The sequence below is a fragment of the Panthera uncia genome, chromosome X (genome assembly GCF_023721935.1).
Source record: "Panthera uncia isolate 11264 chromosome X, Puncia_PCG_1.0, whole genome shotgun sequence".
Classification (NCBI taxonomy): Eukaryota; Metazoa; Chordata; class Mammalia; order Carnivora; family Felidae; genus Panthera; species Panthera uncia.
In genome coordinates, this window is record NC_064817.1 from 117,978,000 (window position 1) to 117,999,660 (window position 21,661).

Consider the following 21,661-nt stretch of genomic DNA (forward strand, 5'->3'; position numbering starts at 1 on the left):
GGTATATTTATTTGCTGTGATTGCTGTAATAAGGTACCATAGACTTGGTGCTTGAAAAACAGGAATTTATTGCCTCCCAGTTCTGGAGGCTGGGAGACCAAACTCAAGGTGTTGGCAAGGTTGATTCCTTCTGAAGGCTGAGAGGGAATGGTCTGTTCCAGCCCTGTCTCTGTGGCTCCCATCTTCACATGGCCTTCCGTCTGTGCATGTCCGTGTCTTAATCTCTTCTTTTTAAAAGGACACCAGTCATATTGGATTAGAGCCCACCCTAATGAGTTCACTTTAACTTAGTTGCCTTTTTAAAGACCATATATCCAAATACAGTCACATTCTGAGGCACTTGGACTTCAATACGTGAATTTGGTGTGGCGGGGGGAGGGGGGCGGGGGGGACACAATTCAGCCTATAACAATGGGTAATGGCAGTTTAGAGCAATGGCTCTAAAAGGATGGAAATTCTTCACAGAATGCTATTGGAACACAGAACAGGGCTACACATGCTGGCCCATGTTCTCTTGCTCTCTTGACCAACACTGCACATTGCCAGTCAGGACAACCATGACCAAGACCTGTCTTTAATTGAGCAGACCACTAGTAAGAAGCAGACATGGATTTAAACCCACAGCCATGTGGTCCCATATGGTTCTTTGTCAGCCTGGCCATGACATCTTCTAGTTTGAGAAGCCTATGCCCCTTGCTTCCTCCAATCTGGCCCAGATCCTCTTTGGGAAAGGGAGAGATTCCCATAAACCTTTTACTGTCTCTCTCCTTCCCTCTTCAGTCTGGTGAGTCAAAGGAACATAGGCTTAGGGCACAGAGAGACCTAAACTGAAATATCAGCTGGGCTACTTACTGGCTTTGTGTTTATGGACAGGTAAGGCCCATCTCTGCATTAGCTCTGGTTCCTTATTTCATAATATGGGATGGTAACACTTGCAGGTGTGATTATGAAGCTTAAATGAGAATATGCAGAGAAAGGCTGTGGAACCAGCCAAGGCTGGAGCGTCTTGACCTCTGTCCTTGCAGATCCTGGCATGGGAGCTGGTCTGGAACTGCACTCATTCAGTGAGGGTCCACTGAGTGACACACAAGTGACTGAATCAATGGCAAGGGAAGTGGTGTTCTTCCATGGCAAGTCCTTCTGCCAGCTGTGCCTGTGACTTCAGAGGGAGGGTCTGGGAGTTCCTTCCACATCCCAGGCTGAGGGGAAAAGGATTTCCTTCCCTTATGAAAGAGACATAAAAGAAAAAACAAAATGTGGGGTGTGGAAGGTGAACAGAGGCTCAGGAAACATCATTGACCTACTTCTCATCAGCGTCCATGTGGAGTGGCCCAAGCAGGCTGCAGAGGTGAGCACTTGGCCAGGGCTGGGAGGTGTGGGAGCAGAGGGGTGAGTCCAGGAGCCTGAAATCCAGAGTGTGGTGTGGGGGAAAGGCAAGCAGCAGGCATGAGTGTATAGGGAGAAAGAAAGACAACAAGAGCTGTCTCTCCTGTCCGTGTCCCCCTGCCTTGACTGGAGTCGCCAGAGTGCTGGTGCTGGGAGGCTGAAGGCAATGTTGGCAGTCAGGCTTCCCTCTGGCTTCACTTCTGAAGAGCAAGAAGGGTCTTTGGGCCTTCTGTTAAATATAAACTGTCATCATATACTGTTTCATTTAATGGTGACAGATACCATATCAGGTAAGTAAGTACTCCAGGAAGTAGTGGAACTGGGATTTGAGCCCAGATCTCTCTCTGATTCTAGAACCTGCTTCCTATCCCCTAGGCTAACTGTCTCTAATGAAAAGAGAGTAGGATAAGGGATGATGAAGACCTGGCTTTGTGTCCTGGTCTGCCACATGCTGCCTATGCGACCATGGGAAGTTACTTAAACTCTCTGAGCCTTGGTTTCATTATCAGTTAAATGGGGGCAATACACACCCCCTCCACAAACACACATACACATCCATTCAGGGTCACTGGGAAAGATAAACCAGGGAGTCTGTCAGGAAGTGCTTTGTAAGAGTGTACATTCTCCAAGTTAACCCATGGCCCTGGTGTCCTACATGATACAGAAGCCAACCTTTAGGTGTCCCCTCCCTTCCTTCTTGAGAGTCCCACCCTCATTTTAAGTTACTTCACACTGCAAATCCTGAGAACAACTTCCCTCTCAGAACTTTCATCAGGCTTTCCCTTCAAAACCTCCCTTTGGGTTATCAGCATCTACTACCACCTCATTCATATTCTGCCTCCCTCCCTCCTCTGTTTCTCTCTCTCTCTCTCTCTCTCTCTCACACACACACACACACACACACACACACACACACACCAGGCAAATAGGCCCAATCTGTCAGTCACTTACTCAAAAACCATATTCCTAGTGCCACCTGTTCACTCCTTTAGAAGGCTGCTGCCTGGATTGAAATGTGGGCCCATCAGATCCACAGTAAGGCCTGGTTGAGCCAGACTCCAGGAGTGAAGTGCAGACTTGGTGAACCTTGAATGCAGCATATCTGAGAAGGAAGGACTAGTACAATGGGAAAGGGCTTCTCACTAGGTGGTCCTTCTTTTATTTTTATTGCAAACAGGTCCTAGATCCTCTCCTAGTGCCTCTTTGCTGGGCACACTGTTATCAGTGACCATAGATTTCTACCTAGCGATAGCTTGGTCCTGAATGACTCTAACTCCTTCCCACATATATTTCAACAGTTAATTCTCTCTCTCTGATCTTTCTCTATTCATGCTAAATCCCAGTTTAGGAAGGAAAAGCTATTTATCACATTCTTGCATGGCCCTTCTATACCAGATTGAGTGGGTGACAGACGGGAAAACTGGAAAGGAAATGCCTATAATATTTAGTTGATGTGGTCATCATATTTGATTTGGCTGCATTGCCCCAAATGCAAATACAAATGTCCCACTCATTTGCATGTGAGTCTGTTATTCAACAGAGGGTAGGGTGGAAGAGCCAGTTCAAGTCCCAAAGTGATCTTGGAGCAGAGTGCAGCATTAGCTGGGACTTAGAGCAGTTATGCTGGGTCCCAGATAGCTGGAGGTGCCATCTCTAGGAAGCTTCTGAGGGGATAAAGTTACATGCAAATGCCTTATCTCAGCCAAGAGCAGCTTGGAAAATACCACAATCCAGTTTTGCAGAAACCCATTTCACTGGTACCTCTCACAGAGAAGGCTGTGGGGAGTAGAAAGAACACTGGACTTGGAATAGAATTACTCAGCTCAAGTTTGAGTTCTTTCACTTGACCTTGGGTGAGTTTCTTAGCTTCTTGGAGCCTCAGGATTCTCCTTGGCAAAAATGGGCTTAAAAGTCCCTGCTCTTCTGACTTCATAGGGCAGCCTGTTCTATGGTACACATTGATCACACTTTCCAGAGATTTCGCATTTTACTGGGCCTTTGCAGGGAGAAACTTCCCGGTTTATATAGGCCCAGCCTTTTGGCCATCAGGTTTATTTGCAGTTCTCGTTGTTCAAGCCTGGCATTTGCCACAGAGCAGGTCAATGTTGTGGGCAAATAGCATGAGATCAGCCGGGCTGACCCGGGGAGGCACAAAGAAGTGCCATCACACAGGACCTCTGCCTGGGACAATTCTAGAGGCCATCTCCCAGGCCAAACCAGCCCTGGGATAAAATAGACACAAGGCTACGGACTCAGGACAGTTTCCCAAAGGAAACTGTCAGAATCAGAAGGACCAAGGCATTTAGCTGAAAATTGACATATTTCTGATTGGACTGGTTTAAATACACAGGAAACTTCTTGTTGATCATCGTGAATCATATCTGGAGGGCTTATGCTTTTCCTCCATTTAGCAGCTCCCAGACCATGCTAGAAACAGTTCTGCAGAAACTTTACCCTGGGACTCCTCTTAGCCTTGCTGTGGGGTTTGGCCATCTAGAAGGCTTCTGCTCCTCACACCCCTGTGTCCTGATAGAGCCCATGTTGCAGCCATTTTGATAGTGTGGTTGGAATCGCTGCTGGTGCAGAAAGCTGGCGCCTTCCTGCCCTCAGGTTTTGTACGTGTCCCCTCCTGTCTCCCAAGAACAGGCTGTCCTTCACCCGACATTCAGAGCCTTCCCTACCTCATCTTTTCAGTATGAAATAGTAGGGAGGATGGTTGGTTTTAGATGCAAGCAGATCTGACTTTAGATGCCAGCTCTATCTCATACGTGGCCTTGGACAGTTACTATACGTCTCTTTCCGAGCCTCTTTTTTCATCTGTCAAAGGGAGATGATAATGCCTCATGGAGCTGTTGTGAGGGTTGAAGAGAGGATAATAAATGCAGAACATCTGGCCCAGTACTTGAGCCATCGTGGCTGCTCGGCTATGAGCACTGCAGTTCTGTCTGCAGAGTCTGGCCCCAACTTCCCTCCAGACTTTCATCTTCTCCTCAGCATGCCCTGTGCTCCAGCCAGATTTAGTCCTGCTATCACCCTACCACTCTCTGAGCCTTTGCTTATGCTCATCTCTTTCCCTGGAACATCTTTCCACATCATGTTCACCTGTGTAAAATCAGACCTAATCTTCAAGATCCAGTACCAAGAGTGTCCATCTGAACCCCCAGCCTGATGTGATGGTTTTTCGTCTGAGTCCCTGTAGCCCTTCAGCCCTCCCTTGTGCTCACCATGAATCCTGCCAAAACCACTGCTCTTTGTCAAGCCTTGTACTCAGTGCTACAGTGTGTCCTGAGTGAATCAGACCTACCTTCAAGGAATTTAGTCTGTTGAGCAACCAGAGAAATTGGGCCACTGCTAGCAGAGTATCTGTTCTGATCATAAGTAGCTGCCTCATGCTTGCTTACCCACAGACAGGCCCACAGGCTACTGTGTTTGGGGGAGCAGGTAGCTATCAGGGGTGTCCTCTCCCCATATTCCAACATCTTGAATCATCAAGGACTCCATCTCTCTGTGTTGCTTAGAAGCTTCTGATTCAGACCACTCGAGCTAGCCCAAGGACATGGAAATAATCTGTGTGGCAATGAGAGCTAAGATTTTGGGGTTGGAAATTTGATTCTTCCCCACCCCGCCCCACTTACTAGCTGTGTGTCCTTGGGGAAGTTACTTCACCCTCTGTAAAGTGTTTCTGAGGAGTAAATGGGAAGGGCCAGGCACAGGGGGGTGCATGTTGGTACTCAACAAAAGGCCATTATTGTTATTTGTCCTGCCAACATAGAGGATACTACAGCATACATGGGCTTTTCTTGGGCTCCATTCAGGGAAACTTACATGCTGAAGTGCCAAAGGACTTTTTCACAATGAAGCTTTGCCCGTGAGGCTACCCCAAGACATGGGTCCTGAGGAGAGTAGTTCACAGAAGCCCCATTTGCTGGAAAACAGTAGCTATTACTGAGAATGTGTTGATGTGAGGTCAGTCTGCAATGATCTCATTTAGTACTCTGGTGAAAGCTGTCCACTCGGATCTCATTGGTGTGTAAGGGAGAGTGTGTATCTTCCAGGAAGAGCTGCTTTTGACCGATGTGATTTGGTGGTTGTGGGAGACAATGAGGAGGGCATGGTGACAGGTGACCCATTAAATATGACATAAGGATGAACTTGGCGGGGCTTCTGTTTAACATTTAGTGCTTTTTCCTCTGTGGGTTTTGGGGACCAGTTTCCTGTCCCCTGGCAGTGTCCTGCATGCGCTTGGTTTTGGGCTGGGCTGCACCTTTAGAAAGCTGGACTGATGGAGACAAGGAGGCAGCCAAGGCTGTAGAGATAGGTCCCTTTGAAAGCTGTTGAAAGGGCCCAGACATTGTCAAAAGTTGTGATGAAATGTGGGTATGGTTTGTGCAGATATTAGTATCTGAGGTGGGCTCATCTTGTGGGTCAGCATGGGAGCTTGGGGACACTGCAAGTCCGGGGCTTGGAGGTGCATTGCCAGCTGCTGAACTGTTTGCAGCAAAAGCCTGCCAAGCAGCTACTGGGAAGAGGGGGACTGTCTGTCACCTCTGGTGAAGGGGCCAAACAAAAGCTGGGAAGGGAGGCAGGACGTGATTCAAACACACTGGGGCTTAGGGCAGGGCTCCAGGAAGGAGCTGGAGTACTAAGCAGAGAAACTGAAGCAGAGCCCATCCATATGGACTTGGCCAATGTGGCTGGGGTGGGGAAAGGCAGTGACTCTACAGCGTAGGCACAGGGCAATGGGGCTCCCCTAGCGCCCCCTGCCCCCAACTGCCTGCTGTAGGGCAGCAACATAAGCTGCTGAATGGACCCTGCTGGGGCTAGGGTAAGATCAGTTCTGGGACTGCGGGAAAAGGCCTTGAGTCTGGCTGTGAGGGACAAGCATCAACAGGGACCAACAAACTGGCTGACCCAATTCTCTCTTAGTTCTTTGTTAATTTTCATTTAGGCACCATATTAAAGATTATTTGCATACATTTCCCTCATTCATTCAACCAGTATTTATTTACTAGGCACCTGCTCCAGTCAGGCCCTGTGCTCTATTCCAAGCAGACTAGTGACACTGAAACCGTGACTGTCTCCTCAAAGACTTCTGTCTGTCTACTGGGGTGGGCAGATGAGTAAACAAGTGGAGCGCAGCATGGCAAGGACGAAGGCCAAGTGTGTGCAGAGCAGCACCAGAGCCCAGCGGAGGGCGCCCCACCCAGCAGAGGCCCCTTCCTGGGGGAAGGGCAGCCTACAAGCACTTCTGGCCAGGATGCAGTAGGGAGGTTGATGCTTACCTCTTCTCTTGACCTCCTTCAGTAGGTGTAGTTTTCTTCTCACACACAGAACTTCATTTGGTGGGTGGAGGGCACATCAAGGCAAAGCATAGGAAATTCTAGGCTCCTCACGAGGGCTGGTTTGATTTCATTCTCACAGCTGGACCAAGGACTAAGCCCAAGCACTCAGAACAGAACTGTCTGTATGGACTGGCTCTGACACAGGCCAGAAGCCAGCAGGGTGGGAAAGGGCCTCGGGCAGGGGAAAGCAGAAATAGACAACTTCACTTGGGGGCCCAGGAATTTTCTCCAAGTTGGCAGCAAAGACTCGTGGGAAAATGGAACTCCCAGAGAGGCCTAGACATCTTTTCCCTCTGGGGTGAGGGATAGTTTTCCTGTGGAGATGGCTATGTGAAGGTCCTTGGTCCTCTTAGGAGAAAAGATGTCCCTTCTAATGATCCAGGGACTAGGGTTTTATTCTGAAATGGGATGGAGAATGGCAGGAAAATTCACCAAAGGCAATAATAGAAGCCACTAGTGGGAACGATTGTTTTTGCTTTTAAAAATGGTTCGACAAGTATTAGGAGGGAAATTATACTGTGCCAGAACTCAGGGCTTGGAAAAGAGGAGGCAGCTCTCTGTGGGCTTTCTGGCCTCTTTCCATCCTAAAATGTCCTATTTTTCTGCATAGAATAAGAAAATGTACTTGTCCCCCACCCCCTTGCTTCCCTCCCTCTCTCACTCTGTTCCAGTTTCATAAAACCATCCTGAGGAGCAGCTTTGGTTCTGCCTCAGGGATCACGTGCACACCTCGGTGGCGGTCTGCTCTCTAGCATCTCCTGCTGGTGACCCATCCAAGACCATTTACTTAGCTGCCAGGACTGAGTGCCACCTCCTTCCAGGGTCAATGCTGTTCTTGGTAGGACAGTTCAAAGGTGTCCCTGTTACCCCCACTGGAGAACACTTCCAATTGCTAGTCTTAGGAAAGCCCAGGATTCACAAAATCTCTCTGAAGCCAAGTGTCTCTTTTCTGTTATCACTATGCCCATTTTACAGATGGACAAAGGGTAAGCTAGGATTGTAAAAACTAGGAAATGCCAATGGTGCTAGACTGTGCTGGTATTGCTTAGTATTTGCACACACAGTTGTTGATTGCAAAGCAAAGCACCAGGCTCAGCCAGAGCCTAACCAATCCCTATTTTCCCCAAGTTCAGACTGGGAATAAGGACAAAGTAGACAACCAGAAAATTATTTTACACATGTAAGAGATGCCTCTGAAGTAATGGGACTCAACTGTGTTCATCCTGGGGTGGCAGAAAGATTGATGAATTTGGAGGCAAGAAGTCTAAGTTCAACTCTCCTTTTTGCCACAGACTAGTTTGACCTTGGAAAAGCTGATCAGCCTCTCTGGCCCTCAGTTAGTTACCTCATTAGTAAAGGGACGGGAGAGCATTTAGCCACAAGGTTATTGAGACAAAGTGAGATCAGGGATGTGGCAGTACTGGGATACGGTGGCAGGCTCACTGTCATTACCCCCCCCCACCCCCGCCGTAGGGTTTTAAGTGGGTGCTCGGTGCCTGTAGTGTTTGTGGGCCTTGTCTTAGGGGTATGCCTTCAGAGCTGGCCAGCCATTCCCAGAACGGCTCTGTAACCCAAAAGTCTTTCTGAGAGAATGCGGAGATGGTGGATAGTTAAACCAGGGAAGACTGGATCTGGCTACAAAGGCTGGTGTGATTCATAAACTGTCTCTGAGGACCACCTCCACAGCCCCCCGGTGTTGGAGCAACAGTAGTTCTGAGAAAATGCATAAGGCCTCGCAAGGGGATGACTGAAGGGAGACATTTCCTTGGTGTAAATTCTGGTCCCTTTGCCTGAAAGCAGTCTCATTCTCACACCACCTTCTGTATGAAAGGCACCCATGTAAATGTCTAGTCCATTGCACCCTGTCAGTCCCCATTTTTCTATTGACTGAGGCTATTGGGGAGTCAGTAGCCTCTATGGTTGCTTCCGGTTCTGTTGTGTTCCAGTTACAATTCTGCTTCTGGATGGTATGAGCTTGCCTCAGAGGTGATCACAACATGCTACTGGGAACAAAAGCAAACACTTACAGAGCCTTACACCTCCTGCAAGGTAGGCACTGCTATCATTCCTATTTTACAGATGAGGAAACTGAGGTACAAAGAGGTGAAGTGATTTACCTAGGGTCACACAGCATCTAGGAAGCAACAAAACCAGGATGCAAACCCAGGGAGCCTGGCTACAGAGTTCATGCTTTGCTCTATTACAAGGGGTCTTGTAAGCTGAATCTTTCAGAATGCTCTTGTCCAATAGAAGTGATGAGAGCACTGAGCGCCCGGGCCAGGATCTCTCTTTGCCTGAATGCTGCCAACTGGCTATCAAAAGGCACAGTGGCTTTGAAGGAGGTATAATGCATTGAGTGGTACCCTCTGCCAAAGATATGTCCACCCAGAATCTGTGAATGTGATCTTATTTGGGAAAATAGTCTTTGTAAATGTAATTAAGTTAGGGATCTCTAGGTGAGATCATCCTGCATTTAGGATGGGTCCTACATCCAATGACAAGTGTCATGAGAGGAAGAAGAAAAGAAGACCATGTGAAAATGGAGGCAAACATTGGAGCAGTGTGCCCGCAGGCCAGGGACTGCTGAAGATTGTTGACAGTTACTCAAAGCTGGGAGATAGCCATGGAACAGATTCTACCCCAGAGCCTTTTGAAGGAGTGTGGCCCTGCTGACACCTTAATTTTGGACTTTTTTAGCCTCCACAATGTGAGAGAACACATTTCTGTTGCTTTAAGCCACCCAGTTTGTGGCAATTTGTATGGCAGCCCTAGGAAATGAATATACGGACCAAGTCCCCAGTGGTCTTGATGTACCATAGCTCCTCAAAGGCATTTGAGGGTCGAGGTCAGCATGGGGTGGGTATCAATACCGCCGACCCTCCGGAAGTGTCCAGGAGAGGAGAAGGAGTGGCTCCTTCAGGCCCACAGCCCTCTCCATGCAGAGGCTTCTAGCCCAGTGCTCAGAGGCCATGATGAATGGCAGAGCCATCTGCCGGCTAAGCCGCTCAAGAAGGGCCTTGGTTCCCAGTGGTATCCTGGAAACCCTGAGAGTGGCCAGTCATAATGACCCTCTAGAGGTCTCCTGCATTCCAGTTAATTTACCTCTTGGTTCACTTGAGCTGTATTTTATCCCTTCTAGTGTATTTTGTTTCATACCTACCAGATAAAGGGGATGGGGGGAGTGGCGGGAGAGAGGGGTCTTTGTTTGATGGACATTTTGACATTATTGGCATTGGCATCGCTCGTGTGTGGAGGAGACACATTGGGAACAAGGGTCTTCGACTGATGTCCTCAAGACTTGGGGGCTACAGAAAGTAGTTCGGCCACCTACTAAGTTCATCCCTCTTTCCCAGGCTCTGTAGTTCCCACTCAGAGGTTGAGCTGATGGCGGTTGCTGTGTGGTTGGAAAAAACAGAAGGATGGCTGAAAGGCTGGGGATTTGAAACACCGACGTCTGGGACTCAGCTCAGGCTCTTCACCCTGGAAGTGCCTGTCAGGTTTGTGAGGTCCAAAGCTCTTAGCTCACACTTGAGAAAACAGGCCCAGAGGGAAGCAGGGACTTGCCCCAGGCTGCACACTTAGCTTGCTGCCAAGCCGGGCCTGGCAAGCAGGACTCTTTCCGGCCCATGTTGCCAGGCAGGCTTAGATCCTTTTCCTGGTCATCGTGAGAAGCCAGAGGTTGGGCAGGCCTCCTACATTCTTTTTCTAGCAGCAAGTCCTCTGTCCTTCCTCAGAACTTCCCGCCTAGTGTCCTGTGGTTCATAGGGGCACTGTGACCACGTTCCACTTGATTATTTAGGTCCCTGCCTTGTCTCCTCCACTACCCCAAAAGGCTTAAGGTCAGGTCCTAAGCCTGATGCACGTTGGTATTCTCCCCCTAATTCCAGGGCCCAGCCAGGGCCTGGCATGGAATAGGAGTTCAGCACATGTTTATTGGATGAATGATGAATAGGTAAATGAATGACGGAAAGAAAATGTTTATGGTAACAGTAAAAAGTCTTTTGTGTTAAAGCACATACTGAGAGTGAATTAGAATGGGCTCATTTTTATATCAAATTAGGTTAGCACTTCGGGTGTTAGCAGAGAAAAAATTACAAATTCATGCACTCTCATTCCTCAGTGGTGGCTAACCCCCAAAGATGTGAAGGAGAAACAGTAACCTAGTGTTGTCGTTCTGTTTTGCTCTCCTTCGCTTTTGTTGCTGTGATACTGTGCGTGCTCTGAAAGGCATTTTCTATCATTTCAAGCCTCTTACACAAATCCATAAAATTAACTCCCAACATTCTTTTTCTTCTTTCTTCTTTGCTTTGGCATAGTGTGATTAGTACACCCTTTTATCATATTTGAAAAGTGAAATGTATTAAGTGGTACAAGCTCACCAGCCTCATGGGTGCATGCGCTTGCCCAGCTCTGATGAGCACGGGGTGAGTGGGGCCCAGCGCAGATTTGGACTCCTGGCCCTGGCAGTCCCGGGGCTCTTACCTGGGCTTCCTGCATTACCATGGTCTTCCGTAAAGCAGTTTTCACAGCCAAATGTGCCATTCAAGAGGCAGTAGTGGGGAGCAGCACAACAGAAGCAGTTAAGAGGGTGGGCCCTGGACTCCCACATTTCCTAGCTGAGATATCCCAGGCAAGTCACTTAATGTCTCTGAGCCTCAGTTCCCTCTTCTGTAAATTGGATGCAGTAGCATCCTGCCATTGGTCATCCTGGGTGACCTCCCAGGGCCATCTTGAGGGTCCAGTGAAGTAACAAAAGCCACAAAAGCCAGGTCTCCAATACTTCCTTACTTGTTTCTGCCTTTTCTGGGCCATTTACAAGAGCAGAACTGAAGACAGGCCTTACCTCCAGCCTACTATTCAGCTGATCTTGAATATCACCAGGGCTTGAGAGAAAGTTTTCCTAAGAAGGGATGTTCCACAGGCTGTCAATGAACTATGTGGACTATCAGCCAGCAAGGTGTCATAGTGGGGACTGCAAATTGTGTTTGCATGAAGAAGGGAAAAATTATACCTCACAGACCTTCACTGTCAGACTGACTTAAGCCAGCCAAGCAGCTGGCTTACCACGTTCTTCCCCCACAGTGGCCTTCCTGGGGAATGGGGTTTAGAAGCATTTTCCAGGCCAGAAGAAACCAGGAAGGGGGATCCAGTAAAGGGAAGGGAGGCATGCAACCCCTGGGTAAGGGGAATCAAGTTTTTGTGACTTCCAAATCTCAGTGAGGTTATGTACACATCTTTCAGAACTGAGCCAGAGTTTGTCTGGTATTTAAGGTGGGATTCTTTTGGGGAGATAAATCAGGGCGGGGTGAAAATGGGGAAGGAAGGCCTAGCAGGAGGGAGGCCATGCCCTAAGTCCAGTGAGAGACTTAGCCTCTTCCTATGCAAACCTAGGGGAAGGGATAGCTCCTTTCAGGCCCCTTTTACTTTCATGTGGCATGATTTTGTGGGCTGTTTAGCAAGCTGCCGTAAGTCACAGTCTGAGCAACGTCATGTCCTCTTCCTGACTCTGGTATGTTCTGTAACCTCCCTGCATCAGTGTCCTCATCTGCAAAGTAGTCTATGTCAAGTGCTTATGGTCCTTATTTAGGTTGTTTTTGGCATCTCCACAGAAGTAGAGGAACATAAGGAAGGCCCTGGCCTCAGGATGACCCTGCTTGGCTGTGAAGTTAATTAGTAGGGCAGGAGGTAAGTCACCCAAACATGTTGAAATGAGAGGGAAGCTGGGTCAGGGCAGGCTTCTGGCCTGTCCCACCATAGCGCCAACCTTGAAGTTCTCTTGTCCCCCATCCTACCACAGTGAAGCCTCTCTGCTCTTGGCACTTGCCTGGACTCCCAGGATGCAGCGCTGCAGAGATGAATCCATTTGTCATGGTGCCACAACCTATCTAGGCGCATCTGTTAACCTTTACTTTTAATTCCCAGGAATACTGAGGAATTCTTTGAGAGGTGATGTCCATGGACTCACTTCAGGCTTCCTGGATTCTGGGTGTTCTGGTGGTGCCTGTATCAGGAAGCTGAGAGGAATTGGTCCCCGGACTGACACTAGTTTCTTTCTTTATCTCAAGTCCAGATGGAGATGAGCACCAATTGACTCAATCCTCACGAAGCTCAGAAAGTGTCTGGCACAACCTAGAATCTGGAAGGGGCCTATCATTTCTAAAACCCTCTGCTGGGTACAGGAACCCCCCTGTCCAGAATTAGGTCTGTCCTGGAATACCTCTAAAGACAGGCTTCCCCCTACTTCCTAAGGCAGTCTTCCAGGTTCAGACAATGCCAATAGTTTATGATGTTTTCCTTACTCTGAGCTGGAATTTCTCTCTCTAAAATGTCTAACTACCAGTCTTTGTCCTGTGTTCTGTGACTCTTTCCCATGACAGCTCTGGATGTAGGTGGAAGCGACAACCATGGGCTTACGCGCACACACACACACACACACACACACACACACACACTCTTCACCATCCTGTTCTCCCTTCTAGTTTTTCCCCAAATATCTGATTCTTTAACCCATCTGGAACAAATTGAATTATTCAAGGAGAGGTAAACATTTAGGTGGATTTTCCTTTGTGTTCATATCCAGGTTCCCCCAGGGCACTTGCTAAATAAGCTTTAATTCCCGTGAGGTTTTTTTTCACCTGGTTTGATACTATTTCTAAAATACATCTTTATACAGGCTTTGCTTTTCCTTTTTTTTGACCTCAGACTCCATATTAGTTTCCTACTGCTGCCATAACAAAATGCCACAAACTTAGTGGCTTAAAACAACATATGTTTATTATCTGAGAGTTTCAGAGGCCAGAAGTCCAAAGTGAGCCTCACTGGGCTAAAATTAAGCTATGGCAGGCTACATTCCTTCAGAGGGCTCTAGGGGAGATTTTGCTTCCTTGCCTTTTCCAGGTTCTAGAAGCCACCTCCATTTCTTGGCTCATGGCCCCTTCCTCCATCTTCAAGGCCAGTGATGTAGACTGTTCATTTTCAATGCCTCCACCCCTCTCTGTTTGTCTGCTTCCATCACAAACTGACCCACTCTTTTGCCTCCATCTTTCATTTACTAGGACCCTTGTGATTACATTGAAGTCACCCATATAATCCAGAATAATCTCCCCATCCCCAAATCTTTAATTTAATCACATCTGTGAAGCACCTTTTTCCATGTAAGGTAACATATTTACAGGTTCCAGGGATTTCGATGTGGACATCTTTGGAGTCTATTATCTGTCTCCCACAGACTCCTTCTGCCTACAAGGCCATAGTGTTAACAGGTTGAGCTTTGTTGACCATGAATAGATTCATCTGTGACTACCTTGTGACTACCCAGGCCCCAGCCTCCCATTGCAGAGGGGTGCTAGGCCATTAGGGGAAGGGGGTAAAGTACAAGCAGCTCCAGGGCACAGAATCAGCCCCACATTGGTATTTGAAGCATCTAATTCTCCAAAACTCTTTTTTTGAGTTTATTATGGGCCTGGTGCAGGCAAGAATTTAGTGAAAGAATGACTGTCTCACTGGCTGATTGACTGGCCTGCTTCTGTGTCCATCTTATTCATATGACCTTCATACAACACCCATCAGCTCGTGTCAGTTCTCTCTTCAGAGACGGTGGCACCCCTGAATTAACAGATTTGATCCCAGACTCAACCCAGGCTATCTGAACCAGCTTGCAGGCACAGCTTCACCCCTCACTGGACCCATCCACAAGGCCTGCCCTCTAGCCTCACTGGACTGGATAGGAATACTAGCAGCAAGCACATACAGAGTAGTTGCCAAGTTCCAGGGCCTGTTCTAAGGACTTTACCTATATGCACTCATTTAATTCTCACAACAAACCTATAGGTAGGCATCATAATTACCTCCATTTTACACGTAAGGAAGCAGGCTTGGAGCAGTGCAGTACCTTACCCAAGTCACTGATGAGTTAGTGGTGAGCAGAGCCAGCATTCAAATGTAGGCTCTTAGCTTCAGAGCCATGGCTTTAACCATTGTATTAGATCACTTCTCAAAATATCCTGTACTTCTCTGTCTTATGCCATCTGCATCTTTGTCCTTGCTGCTCTGACCTTGGGGAAGTCAGTTTCTCTCTTAAGGTCCACTTATGCCTTGACTTACCCTTGCCACACTGCCTCCCGCACCCTGACTATTCTTTCCTCTAGTCTCCACAGTCAGAGTACCTTTGGGTCATTCTGCACTGCAGTGTCGGCTGTTCCCACATCTGGGTCTCTGGGATCCAGCCCAGGAGCTCTATGAATGGTTGTGTTCTTATAGCTCAGAACCCTATGACCTGCTGTGCTGGCTCAGTGCAGGTGCCCCCCACCCCCCACCTGAGAAGAGTAGCTGGTTCTTGACTAGGTTCCACACACTTCTGTAGTGGGAGGGAACCCTCTAGATCACAGGTTCTTAACCTTTGGTGGGTCTTGGAACCTCTTTGAGGTTCCCATGAAAGCCATGGAGCTTCTACCCAGGACAATACTCATGTGCACACAATGTAGACAATCTAGGGGGCTTCCTGGCACTCTGGAGCCTACCTGGGAGCCCTGGTTAAGAAGCCCTCCACATGGAAGGAAAACTGGCCCCTTGTGAGTACCAGTCATGTTGCCAGGGCCTTTTGAATGCATTGTCTCATTGAGTTCCCTCAGCCCCATGGGGAGCAGAACTTATGCAGCCTGCCTTAAGTCACACAGTGGGTAAAGAGGTGGTGAGCACTGGCAGCCTGGCCCTCTAGTGTCTAAAATTCTGGCTTTCTCCAGTCTTCATCTCATAAGTGAGAAGCTGTAGGCGTGGGCCCTGCAGAGGAGGAATTGGCTACAATAGGACAGCAGTGACCCCACTATCTCCTCCGAACCCTGGGGAGGAATCTGGGAAACAAGTCTAATTGCTGGCCAGGGCACTGGGGACCCTGAACCAGCTTTGGCCCAAGGGTAGAGCAATTGGGGGATGGGTTGGTGGAAAGCCTGTCAGAGCAGAGGGGCCCGGATGCTGGGAGGAAGCAGATAGTGGCCAGAATGGGATTTCCTGAGGTGCCTGCAAGGTCAGGGGGAGGGCCTAAAGCCAGGGCGGAAGCTGAGGCCTCACTGGGAAAGAGCTCACCTCAACTTCTAGCCCCACACCAAGCACACATTGCCAGGGCATGGTGTCAGTGCTGTCTGCTAGGGCTCTTGTTGGCTCTGGCACTGCTGGAGTCAGCTTGGCCAGATTGAAGATCAGAGGACTAGACAGGGTGCAGGGTCACACAAGGTCAAAGGCATGAGGTCTGGGTCAGGCTCTGTCCCTAGCTTGTTGGGTGACTTTTGGTTGTCCCTTTCTGTGACTGGGCTGCAGGCCTCTATCTGGCCAATAATAACCTATCTCCAAGGGCTTCTCCCTAGTTGTGACATCTTTAATTCTAGAATCTCTCTCCCTGCCTCAGTTGGGGACCTGGGATAATCCTAACTTTCTTGAGCCACCATGGAAGTTAACTGTCCTTAGGGCACTTTCCCATGAGAAATTTGTCATTGCCTGCCCTTGCCTCCAAAAACTATTGGCCTATGCCCACCTCGAAGCTGGTGCCAGGCTTCTGGGTCACATGGACTTCCCTGCATGTGCCAGTCCCTAGTCCAACTGCTGCCTGGTCTCTCAGGAGAAGAGTCCATTGGCTGGGAGAGCAACAGGCAGAAGTAGGAATCAGGAAGGCAGAGGAAGGAGGTAATGACATTTAACTTTGCCGACTCACTCTCCTGCCTTAGCTGGGAGTCCTCCATTGGACTTTTCATCTGTACTGTGCATTAACCATTCTCAAAAGCTCTGATCAATTTGAGGGTCCTTGTGGCTTCAGCTTGTGTGGAGTAGAAATGGGGTCTGTAACAAAGAAAAGAGCCATTTGATGTTTTGCTTCACACTCAGCATGTCTGGGCACCAGCTCTCAGGCCATTGTCTCAGCCAGGTGGCATTCCTGGCTTCAGAATAGCTTTCCTTGGACTGGCTGGCTGGCATTAGGCGAACACTCCTGAGTGGAGATCCTGTTAATGAATGCTGTGTGGGCTTATGACTTGCTGCTATCCTCCATTCAGACTAGCACAGCCTCCACCAATAACTAATCAAACTTCTAGATGTGCATGAGCCTAGGGAAGGCTTGACAAACATCTTTTGCATACTTCCTGCTGGCAGCCCTGGGATGGGCAGGAGAACACTGTGTATCTAGTTTACTTAAAGATGGGGTCAATGAGTGAGTGAATAGCATTTGGGCCCTTTTAGTCATAAGCTGTGAGGCCAAGTTCATCATATTTGGACTTCCCTAGAATATATTCATGCAGGCTACACAGTGTAGAAGAAGCACTGGCTCATACTCTCAAGAAAGAAACCAAGACGGGCTTGCAACTTCAAGTCCTGGTCCCAACACTGGCTGGCTCTGTGACCTTGAGCAATTCCCTTCACCAGCCCCAAGCCTCCTTTTCCTCATTTGATGAGTGAGAATGATGAGACCTGCCTCTCAGGGATATTTTTGAGGATTGATTCCTACATATTAGTTGTACATAACCAAGTATAGTCCTGGACTAGGCCATAGGCGAAGTGTTGTGTCAGTCTGATTATGGCAACATGTCCCACACTCAGAGATGACACAAATCTGGCTGTGCCAGCTGTTACTATCAGGGTTAATGAGTGTCATAAGCATAGTGGGCCCTTCCTGGGGTGGACTGTCCCAACCCTGGTCAGAACAGAATTGCACAATTTGGAGAGTTCAACAACTAACTAGTAGGCTATTACAGGTGCCTTCATATGGTCAGGAGCTTTGTGTATATGAAGCCATTTGTATATGTATGTATTGAGCCATTCTAGAATCACCCATCCATAAAACCATCTGAGGACTTGCAGCTTATCAATCCCTCATTAGCTACAACTTTTTTTCACTCTTGGTCCATCACAGTGCATCATCACCTGGGGGTGCGAGGAGCTGGTGACAGTGTTTGTTGATGGTATAATTTCCGTTGGGAAGAAAGCAGATGGAGTTACCTTAGGTTTTGTCATCATGACAGCTTCTCTAGGTCAGTGGCATTCCATGTGAGCAGCCACTGGGGCATAAGGCAGAGAGATCCACTCTGAGGACAGTGGTGTGAGGAAGATGGTAGAGTCCTGGGTTGGAGTCCCCATACTGCCATTGACTGTTCCTGACTGCACATAACTTATGTGTGGATAGTGCTTTCCATGCCAAATGGAGCTTTCAATGTGGTATTTGCCCTCACAAGAGTTTGGGGAGGCAGGCACTCACTGTTTTCCGAATGAGAAAGGTGAGCTTTAGGGAGTTTAAGTGACTTATCCAAGGACCTGCTGGTCTATAAGTCCAGTATGAGGTTCTCAGCCCCATCCAAATGCTGCTGAGGGCTCCAGAGCAGTGCTTCAAAAACCACTCCCTTACCTCACCACCAACCAAGTGCTACTTTTTATAGTGAGCTGGTTTGCCTTTTTCTCATTGATCTATAGGAGCCATTGTATATTCTAGGATACTTCTCCTTCATTCCTTTTATATGTTCTCCCAAACTGTATTGGCTTTTATTTTTGAAATATGTGTCATGGAAATTTACAAACATACAGAAAAGCCGAAAGGCTTATACAGTCAGCACTCATGTACACCTCCTAGGTTCTACAAACTAACATTTTACTGTATTAGCCTATCAGCCCATCTTATTGTTGATGCATTTCAAAGTTGCATTCAGTATGAATACCATTAATATGCGTTTACAGTTCTTTTTCTTTTCTGAGATAAAATTTGCATATAATGAAATGCATAAATCAGAAGTGTTTCATTTGACAAGTTTGGAAAAATACATACACCTGCGTAACCAAATCTCTATCGAGAATTAGAACATCAGCGTTATCCTGGCAAGTTCCCTCATGCTCTTTCCCAGTTGATCCCTGCTCCCATATTTCATAGACAACCAATGTTCTGATTCTTTCCTACCATAAACTAGACTGGTCTGTTCTAGAATTTCATATAAATGGATTCATACAGTATGTACTTCTTAAAACGTCATCTTTCCTTCAACATCATTTTGAAATTCAACCATGTTGTTGCATATATCAGTTATTTGCTTCTTTTTTATTGCAGAACTTTTTCCATTGTAAGAATTTATCGCAATTTGTTTGCCCATTCTCCTATTGATGGACACCTGGGCTGTTAACAGGTTTTGGCTTTTGTGAACAAAGCTGCTGTGAATATTCTTTCATAAAACTTATTGTGGACATATGTTCTCATTTCTCTTTGGTAAATACCTAGGAATTTGCTTGATCCTGGGGTAGATGTATGTTTAGATTTATTGGAAACTAGACTAGACCATTTTCCAAAGTGGTTGTACTATTTAATATTCACCTCAACAATGTGTAAGAGTTCTAGTTGCTCCATATCCTTGCCAATGCTTGGTGTCTTTGTTCTTTTTTTAAGTATTTATTTATTTATTTATTTATTTAGAGAGAATGCAAGTGGGAGAGGGGCAGAGAGAGAGGGAGAGAATCCCAAGCAGGCTCTGCACTGTGACCGTGAAGCCTGACAGGGGGCTCAAACTCACAAACCGTGAGATCATGACCCAAGCCAAAACCAAAAGTTGAATGCTCAACAAACTGAGCTGCCCAGGCACCCTATTCTTTTTAATTTTAGCCGTTCAAGTGGGCATAATGATATCTTATTGTGGTTTTGATTTGCATTTCCCTAGTGACTAATGATGTTGAGTGTCTTTTCACATACTTATTGGTCACTTGTGTATCTTCTTTAATGAAGTGTCCATATAAATATTGTGTCCATTTTTACTGAGTTGTCTGTCTTTTTATTATTGACTTTCAGGAGTCTTTCTTTTAAATATCCTGGATACCAGTCCATTGTCAGATATATATTTTACAAGTACTTTCTCCTAGTCAGTGACTCATCTCTACATTTTCTTAACAATGACTTAAAAAAAGACTTTATTATTTAGAAAAATTTTGGATTTATAGAAAAATTGAGAAGATAATACAGAGAATTTTTATATACCTCTTACCCAGTTTCCTCTGTTATTAATACTTTATATTAGTATGGTACTTTTGTGACCATTAATAGACCTAGATTGATACATTATTATTAACTAAAATCTATACTTTATTCATATTTCCTTTTGTCCTTTTCCTAGTGTCTTTTTTCTGTTATGAATCCTATGAAGGGTATCATATTACGTTTAATTATCCTGTCTCATTCGACTCCTCCTGGATGACATAATTTCTCACTTTTCTTATTTTTTATGATCTTGATAGTTTTAAGAAGTACTGGTCAGGTATTTTATAGGATGCCCTCCTACTGGGATTCGTCTCATGTTTTTCTCATGATTGGACTGGGTTTGTGGGTTTATGTAAGACCACAGAGGTGGAGGGCCATTTTCATCACATTATACCAACATGGCTTATCACTATTGATATTGACCTTGATCCCTGGCTGAGGTAGTGTTTGCCAGGTTTCTCCACTATAAAGTTATTCTTATTTATTTTGGGTTTACTTTGCTTACCTTTCTCTACCTTCTTGGTGTTGAAACTTGGTCATTAATTTTAAACCATTTTTCTTTTCTAATATAAACATTTGAAATTACAAGCTTTTCTTTAAACACTGCTTCACCTACTTCCCACAAATGTTAATATATCATGTTTTTATTGTTATGCACTTGAAAATATATTTTAATTTCCCTTATGATTTATTCTTTGAACCTTATGCTATTTAGATGTGTATTGCTAAATTTCCAAATATTTTAGGGTGGTTTGGCTATCTTACTTTTATTGACTTCTTACTTAATTCCATTGTGGACTGAGAAAACCCACTATATGATTTCATTCCTGTCAGATTTACTTAGACATGGCTTATGGCCCAGCATACAATCTGTCTTGTTGAATGCACCAGGTATACTTGAAAAAAAATATGTATTCTTCTTTTTGGGGGGTGTAGTGCTTTATAAATATTATTTATGTCAATGTGGTTGATAATGTTATTCAGATCATCTATGTCTTTACTAATTTTGGTTTAGTTATTTTATCTTTTGTTGAGAACAGTTTGTCAAAATCTTTAGCTCTGGTTTGTCTCTATAATTCTGCCCATTTTCACTTTGAAATTCTGTTATTCGGCACATGTACATTTACGAATGCCATGTCTTCCTGATAAATTAGTCCTCTCTTCATTATTAAATGTCTCTCTTTAGGGGCGCCTGGGTGGCGCAGTCGGTTAAGCGTGCGACTTCAGCCAGGTCACGATCTCGCGGTCCGTGAGTTCGAGCCCCGCGTCAGGCTCTGGGCTGATGGCTCGGAGCCTGGAGCCTGTTTCCGATTCTGTGTCTCCCTCTCTCTCTGCCCCTCCCCCGTTCATGCTCTGTCTCTCTCTGTCCCAAAAATAAATAAAAAACGTTGAAAAAAAATTTAAATGTCTCTCTTTGTCTCTGATAGTAATCTTTGACTTGAAGTCTATTTTATCTAATATGAATACAGGCATCGCAGCCTTATTGTACTTACTATTTTCATGGTATATGTCCTTTTCCATCCATTTACTTTCAGTCTGTCTGTATCTTTATGGTTAAAATGCAAGATAGTCTGCCTTTTAGACCATTAACACTTGTTATTTGTGTGCCTGGGCTGCCATAACAAAATACCACAGATTGGGTGGCTTAAACAACAGAAGTTTATTTCTTTACAGTTCTGAAGGCTGGAAGTCCAAGATCGAGGTGTGGGCAGGTTTGGTTTTTCCTGAGGCTTCTCTCTTGGCTTACAGATGGTCATCTTATTGCTGTATCCTCACATGGTCTTTCCTCTTTGTATGCACATCCCTGGTGTCTCTGAGTGTCCAGATTTCCTCTCCTTACAAGGACAACAGTCAGATTGCATCAGGGCCCATCCTCCCAACCTCATTCTAACTTAATACAGTCACATTTTGAGGTACACAGGTTAAGACCTCATCAAATGAGTTT

The 21,661-nt window shown here is 46.3% G+C and overlaps 1 long non-coding RNA gene across 1 annotated transcript in view; it reads left to right on the top strand.

The window, feature by feature from the left end:
- Positions 1-21,661, top strand: part of LOC125932043 (uncharacterized) — a 275,833-nt gene that overhangs the window by 136,141 nt on the left and 118,031 nt on the right. The window contains exon 6 of the long non-coding RNA XR_007460523.1: positions 10,082-10,225. This is a non-coding gene — a long non-coding RNA (uncharacterized LOC125932043). The remainder of the gene's footprint in view (positions 1-10,081; positions 10,226-21,661) is intronic.